Genomic DNA, 7,912 nt, shown 5'->3' on the forward strand with positions numbered 1-7,912 from the left:
GACCTCGTGATCCACCTGCCTTGGCCTCCCAAAGTGCTGGGATTATAGGTGTGAGTCACCATGCCTGGCCCATGACTATTGTACTTTACCTCTGTGGTCTTTCTGCCAGAAACCCATCAGCCCAGTCTAATCATGAGAAATGCATCAGGCAAATTCCAACAGAACCTGCCCAGTGCCACTCAAAGCTCTCAAGGTCATCAAAAGTAAGAAAAGTGTAAGAAGCTGTCACAGCCAACAGCAGCGTAAGGAGACATGACAACTAAATGTGATGTGATGTCCTGAATGGGAGCCTGACACAGAAAAAGAACATCAGGTAAAAACTGAGGAAACATGAATTAACTATGGGCTTTAAAATAATACTAATAATGTATGAATATTGGTTCATTAATTGTAACAAACGTCAATAACTGGGGAAACTGGCGGTGATATATATGGGAACTCTCTGTACTTCTTAATTTTTCTGTAAATCTAAAAGTGTCCTAAAAAATAAAGTTTGTGACAAAAACTTTTAAATGTAATAAAATTCTAAAAACAGATGCTATCGGCTGGGCACAGTGGCTCATGCCTGTAATCCCAGCACTTTGGGAGGCCGAGGTGGATGGATCATGAGGTCAGGAGATCAAGACCAGCCTGACTAACATGGTGAAACCCCATCTCTACTAAAAATACGACAATTAGCCAGGCGTGGTGGCGCATGCCTGTAATCCCATCTACCCAGGAGGCTGAGGCAGGAGAATCACTTGAGCCCAGGAGGCAGGGGTTGCAGTGAGCCGAGGTTGAGCCATTGCACTCCAGCCTGGGCAACAGAGCAAGACTCCATCTCAAAAAAAAAAAAAGATACTATCACTATGCCCGTTTTACAGATAAGGAAACTGAGGCACAAAGAGGTAACTTATGCTATGAATGGCAGAGCCAGGATTTGAATTCAGGCATTCTGACACCAAAGTCCATGCTCTTGACCACTATGTTTTTCTACCTGTCTAGTAACTACTGTCCAATCTCCCCCATTAGCCCAGGAGTTCCCCAAGGACAGGACTTTACCTTTACCCTTAGACTAGGGACAGGACTGTGCCTCTCTCCCTGGAGGGACAAGGGCCATATTTCTTTATCAGACTGGGCACCATCTCCAGGCCCCTAGACAGTCCAGAATAGAATACATGCTGTGTTTCAAAAACAGACCAGCACTTCTCAATCAGGAGTGCTTTTGAGCCCCCGCCTTCCCCCAAGGCCAGGGGACATTTCGCAATGTCTAGTGGAGGCATTTTTGGTTTCATGACTGGGGGTTGGGGGTGTTACTGGCATCTGGTGTGTAGCAGCCATGAATGCTGCTAAATATCCTACAATGAGCAGGACAGCCCTCAACAAAGAATCATCCAGCCCGAAAATGTCAATAGTGCTGAGGTTGAAAAACCCTAGGATAGACCCTGTGTCTAATTCTCTCTCCCGTTTCCCTCATAGGGACAGTCATATGTGTCCAACCACATGTATGAATTTTTGGTTTGAAAAATATGGTCGCCGTGGCCGGGCGCGGTGGCTCAAGCCTGTAATCCCAGCACTTTGGGAGGCCGAGACGGGCGGATCACGAGGTCAGGAGTTCGAGACCATCCTGGCTAACACGGTGAAACCCTGTCTCTACTAAAAAATACAAAAAAAGCTAGCCGGGCGAGGTGGCTGGCGCCTGTAGTCCCAGCTACTTGGGAGGCTGAGGCAGGAGAATGGCGTAAACCCGGGAGGCTGAGGCAGGAGAATGGCGTAAACCCGGGAGGCAGAGCTTTCAGTGAGCTGAGATCCGGCCACTGCACTCCAGCCCGGGCGACAGAGCGAGACTCCGTCTCAAAAAAAAAAAAAAGAAAAAGAAAAATATGGTCGCCGTAAGTATAAGTATAGCGGTGACTCTGCCACTGAGCGTCTCCACCCAGGGGAACTGAGGAGGGAGGGGCCAGCATGGGCCTCATGCCTGTCTCTCAGTCCCCGCCTCAGTTGCTACGCCCTGACTTCCGTCGTGGCCCTTTTGGCAGAGCCACCGAGATGCCCTATTTCTTGGGGCAGAAGGAAGTTACCAGCCGGTAGGAGGTCACAGCTGAGTCACCCCTTCTTGCCCTCAGCTCCAAGAGCACACGGAAACATGAAAGAGGCATCCACGTCATGGCTCATAGTTTGCTTGGGGCAGCCAGATCCCAGAGGTATGGCAGGGAGCAGGCAGCTGCCAAGTCAGCCCTGTCCTCACCCAAGACCTTTCTGAGGCTGGCCAGCAGGACATGTCATGGCAGCTGGGTGCCTTTGGGCAAGTCAGAGCTTTCTAGACCTTGGTTTCTTTGTATATTAAAAGTAGAGAGTGGGATGGGCTCATGCCGGTAATCCCAGGACTTTGGGAGACTGAGCTTGAGCTCAGGAGTCGAAGACCAGCCTGGGCAACATGGCAAAACTCCATCTCTACAAAAAAACAAAAAGAAAGAAAGAAAATTTAGCTGGGCATGGTAGCATGCACCTGTAGCCCCAGCTACTTGGGAGGCTGAGGTGGGAGGATCACTTGCGCTTCGGAGGTTAAGGCTGCAGTGAGCCGTGATCGTGCCACTGCACTCCAGCCTGGGTGACAGGGTGAGACCCTATCTTCTCTCTACTTGAGAGAAGACAAAAGTAGTCAGGGAGAACATTTCTTTGAGCACTGGCTCAGGCATCTGTTCTAAGTATTGGAGAAAGTGTAGTAGACAAGATAGAATCCTGTCCTCAAGGCGATCATATTCTAGTGAGAGGAGACACAAAACACACTTGGAAATGATGCACTTATTTCCAGTGTAAAGGCTGTGAAGGCGTTCGGTTGAAAGACAATAATCTGGGGGAGGGAGGAGAGAAAGAGGCTGGGGTCTGCTTTAGCTACCACGGTGTGCTGGTTCTTTGTCTGTTGGCTCTGAGATTCATTGTTTCTCTTCTGTCTTTTGCAGGGGCTGAGAGCCTGCAAATCACACTCCTGAACTCCAGTTAGGTTCAGCCAATGGGATAAAGTGGTGTGGCCGGGTGCGGTGGCTCAAGCCTGTAATCCCAGCACTTTGGGAGGCCGAGACGGGCGGATCACAAGGTCAGGAGATCGAGACCATCCTGGCGAACACAGTGAAACCCCGTCTCTACTAAATATACAAAAAACTAGCCGGGCAAGGTGGCGGGCGCCTGTAGTCCCAGCTACTTGGGAGGCTGAGGCAGGAGAATGGCGGGAACCCGGGAGACGGAGCTTGCAGTGAGCTGAGATCCGGCCACTGCACTCCAGCCTGGGCGACAGAGCAAGACTCCGCCTCAAAAAAAAAAAAAAAAAAAAAGTGGTGAGAGATGGGAAGGCATAAGGAAGGGGATAGCAGCTTTCTCTGCTTTTGAAGGTGACTTCCGCAGTGGCAGCAGCCGTGGCGGCCCTAGGGTAGGCGTTCCAGCAGCATCCCTGGGAGTGCAGGCTCCATGGTTGTGGCTCAGTGGCAGCATCCAGTCTCGGCAGCGGCAGCAGCAGCAGTGGCAGCGTCCTGTCTCGGCAGCAGCAGCGGCAGCAGTGGCAGCGTCCTGTCTCGGCAGCGGCAGCGGCAGCAGTGGCAGCGTCCTGTCTCGGCAGCGGCAGCGGCAGCGGCAGCAGTGGCAGCGTCCTGTCTCGGCAGTGGCAGTGGCAGCAGTGGCAGCGTCCTGTCTCGGCAGTGGCAGCGGCAGCAGTGGCAGCGTCCTGTCTCGGCAGTGGCAGTGGCAGCAGTGGCAGCGGCAGCAGTGGCAGTGTCCTGTCTCGGCAGTGGCAGTGGCAGCAGTGGCAGCGTCCTGTCTTGGCAGTGGCAGTGCTTCCAGCTGCTCACCAGCAAGTGTGTGCTTCTGGTTCCAGCCCACGGGCAGTAGCAGCTCCCTCAACTCAGAGCATCACCTTCTCCCTTTGCTCATTCATTCTTCCAAGACATTTATAACCAATTCCCTAAATTAAACAGCCTTCTCCTTGAGGTGCCTAGACTGCCTTCTGTTTTCCTGATTGGGCTCTAATTGATATAGAAGGCAATAAATGGGGTAATTAATGTGAAACTTATTTGCTGCTTCTTATTGCAAGGGCCAGAGCAGAAAGGAAACTCCAAATGCAAACTCTCAGTGATTTCCCCCTCAATGGAAATCTGACATCATCCCACCCATCAGCTTGACTGCTTTAGGCCAGGCCACCTGTCACCCCAACCAGAGTTCATGGGCATCTTCAGAGACCAGGATACCCAACAAACCCCACCCCACGCTCTCCCCAACTCTCCACCTCCCTCCTCACCCACAGCCCTGTCTTATTCTCTTGGCTACTAGGAAGTGCTTTCTGATCATCCGACTCAATTCACTTTCTATACTTCCCATTGATTTTGCCTTATTTATTGTCTTCAATAACATTAGATTGCCCTAAAAAAAAGCCTACAGACTTGAGGTTGGGCGCAGTGGCTCACGCCTGTAACCCCAGCACTTTGGGAGGCCGAGGCGGGCAGATCGCGAGGTCAGGAGATCAAGACCATCCTGGCTAACACGGTGAAATCTCGTCTCTACTAAAACTACAAAAAAATTAGCCGGGCATGGTGGAAGGCGCCTGTAGTCCCAGCTACTCGGGAGGCTGAGGCTGGAGAACAGCGTGAACCTGGGAGGTGGAGCTTGCAGTGAAGTGAGATCACCACTACACTCCAGCCTAGGCGACAGAGCGAGACTCCGTCTCAAAAAAAAAGTATAAAAATTAGCTGGGCATGGTGGCGGGCGCCTGTAATCCCAGCAACTGGGGAGGCTGGGGAGGCTGGGAAGGCTGAGGCAGGAGAATCGTTTGAACCCGGGAGGCAGAGGTTGCAGTGAGCCAAGATTGAGTCATTGCACTCCAGCCTGGGTGACAGGGCGAGACTTCTTCTTAAAATAAAATAAAATAAAATAAAATAAAATAAAAAATAAAAAACACCTACAGACTGGAAATAGGACCACAGAGGTGGATACAATTCTCTCTTCCACCCCCAACGCCACTCCACAGATGCCTGAGTTTCCACCCCTGGAGCAGTCCTCCCAATTAAGGCAAATAATCTTCAATGGGGCTTTCTGGGGGGTCCAGGAATCTCCCTAGCTTGTATTGGAAATGCTACATTTACTTCAGGGGGAGGTTTTTGGAGAGGGTGCTTACAGCTTTCATCAGATTGTCCAAGAAATGTGGGCTCCAGAAAAAGCTTAACCAGTAGGGTAAGGCAAGCCTGTTTGCCTAATGCATATATTCCTTCAGGAAGAGTAGCACATCATAGTCTCCATAGTGGGGTTTAGGAAGAAACATATATTTACATTTACATTTATTTATATTAGATTAATTTATGCTTGCTTTTTATCTCACTTCTTTACTTTTCTACTTTGATCCAGCTTTTTCTGGGGAGTGTTATGGATCGAATTGTGTACCGCCAAAAGATATGCTGAAGTCCTGCCTTCCAGTACTTCAGAATGTGACCTTATTTGGAAATAGAGTCCTTGCAGATTTAACCAGTTTAATATGATCCCTAATTCAATATGACTGGTGTCCTTATAAAAATGTGGACACACCGGGCATGGTGACTCACGCCTGTAATCCCAGCACTTTGGGAGGCTGAGGTGGGTAGATCTCCTGAGCTCAGGAGTTCAAGACCAGCCTGGGCAACATGGCGAAACCCCGTATCTACTAAAAATACAAAAGTTAGCCAGGCGTGGTGGTGCATGCTTGCAATCCCAACTGCTCAGGAGGCTGAGGTGGGAGGATCGCTTGAGCCTGGGAGGCAGAGAGGTTGCAGTGATTGGAAATCACGCCACTGCACTCCAACCTGGGCAACAGAGACCCCATCTCAAAAAAAAAAAAAAATGTAGACTCAGACACAGACACGTATAGAGGGACACTGATGTGAGGACACACAGGGAGAGACAGCTGTGTGACTGGAGCAATGCATCCACAAACCAAGGAGCTTCCAGGAGTGCTGGCAAGCCCCAGAAGCTAGGAGAGACAAGGAAGTCTTCTCCCCCAGAGCTGTCAGGGAGAGCACAGCCCTGCCCACAGCTTCATTTTGAACTTCTAGCCTCCAACTCTATCAGACAATAACAAATTGCTGTTAGTTTATGCCACCCAGTTTTTGGTACTTTGTCATGACAGACCTAAGAAATTAATAGAAGGAGTTATTGCTTAATAGTTACAGCTTCTGTTTGAGGTGGTAAAAAGCTTTGGAAGTAGACGGTAGTGCTGTTTGCACAACATTGTGATATAATTATTGCCACTGAATTGTACACTTAAAAATTGTTTAAATGGCCTATAATCTGTGCATTTTGGGAGGTTAAGGCAGGAGGACTGTTTGAGGCCAGGAGTTTGAGACCAGCCTGGACAACTAAGTGAGACTCTATCTCTACAAAAATAAAGTAAAATAAAATAAAATTAGCCAGACATGGTGGCATGCCCCTGTAGTCCCAGCTACAACTCATTGAGACAAGGCCTCAAAATAAAGAAATAAAATAAAATAAAATGTATTGGTTAATGCATGTAAAAAGCTGTGAACTGTGCCTGTTGCACCGTAAGTATGATGTAAGGGTTTGTAAATAAAACTCAGGACAACAGAAATGTTGCCCTCAGAAGCTTCCCTCCCTCGCCACAGGGTGAGTACTGGGGAGGGACGTGGCAGGCAAGAGTTCCCATTTGCTGACAGCCAACGACTTTGCCACATTTAAACAGGAGAACTAAAGGCTTGGAGAGTTCAAGTGATTTGCCCAAAATCACATAGGGCGGTAGAAGTGACTAAGCCAGGATGCAAATTTGGTCTTCATGACACAAATCCAAGCCCCATTCTTCCCACATACCCTGCCAAGTTCCCGGTACCCCAACACAATGAGACAGAGGAGGGATGCAGAGGGCCATGTCCCTATCTTCAGCAAGCAGCTTGGGGAGGGGGGCAGCACATGGAAGAAAACATCACAGTCCTTTCTACACGCTGAAGGCCATGCCTGGGATTGGGATGAGTGCTGCGTTTGGCTTCAGAAAACATGGTCCAAGTCCCAGCTCCACCCACTACTAGTGGGCAAGTCTCTTCACATCACCTCTCTGTACCTCAGTTGCCTCATCTGTAAAATGGGGATAATAACTATGCTGACTGTTGTAGGCATTAAAGGAAATAACAAATCTAGAAGTATCTGGCAAAGACTCGTCATACAGAACATGCTCAACACATGACCACTGAAACTGACACACCACGGTCATCCTCCATCACCAGAGGTAGCAGGGAGGGCTAGAATCAGGCATGGGGCCCAGGGCACCCTTCATCCTATTGCACACCCTTTTCTTCAGGAAGGGGGAAGGTTAGAGCCCCATTCTCTGCTCAGTGCCCATCGGGATGGGGGTAGAAAGAAAGAGCTGGGGACTCCTAATCCCTACCCATCAGCTTCTCCTTGCCCCACACAAACACACCCCAATTTATACATCCCTCTTCTGGCAGGGTGCCATTCTCCCAGTGTCCTGACCCCATTCTCCAGGCACTGAGACCACAGCTGTGGTCCAGCTGCAGAAGCCAGCCCAGCAGACTGGCCCTCTGCCAGAGACCGGAAGTTGGGGAAGAGCTGTGCGTTCTGCTGGCCACTGAGGAGGAGTGGGTGCCAGAGGCAGGAGCTGAGCCAGACCTTGTTGTCAAGTGGAATGGACTGCAAGGGAGGAGTTGTGCACTGGCCTGCTCCACTTTGAAGGGTATTGTGAGGGGCAGAGCCCATGCAAGGCAATTCTGTCCCCTTTGTTGCCTGGAAGGCTCTGGGGTGGAAAGTGGGGAATAAGCCCTGGAGGGCAGGAAAGAATACTGAGGTGGGAATCTGGAAAGCTGGGATTCAGTAAGGTTTTGCCACTAACTCGCTACATGACTTGCATTAGCTTCTTCCCCTCTCTGGCCTCTGTTTTCCAACCTGTGAAACT

Source organism: Trachypithecus francoisi, unplaced genomic scaffold, assembly GCF_009764315.1.
Source record: "Trachypithecus francoisi isolate TF-2019V2 unplaced genomic scaffold, Tfra_2.0 Lachesis_group10, whole genome shotgun sequence".
Classification (NCBI taxonomy): Eukaryota; Metazoa; Chordata; class Mammalia; order Primates; family Cercopithecidae; genus Trachypithecus; species Trachypithecus francoisi.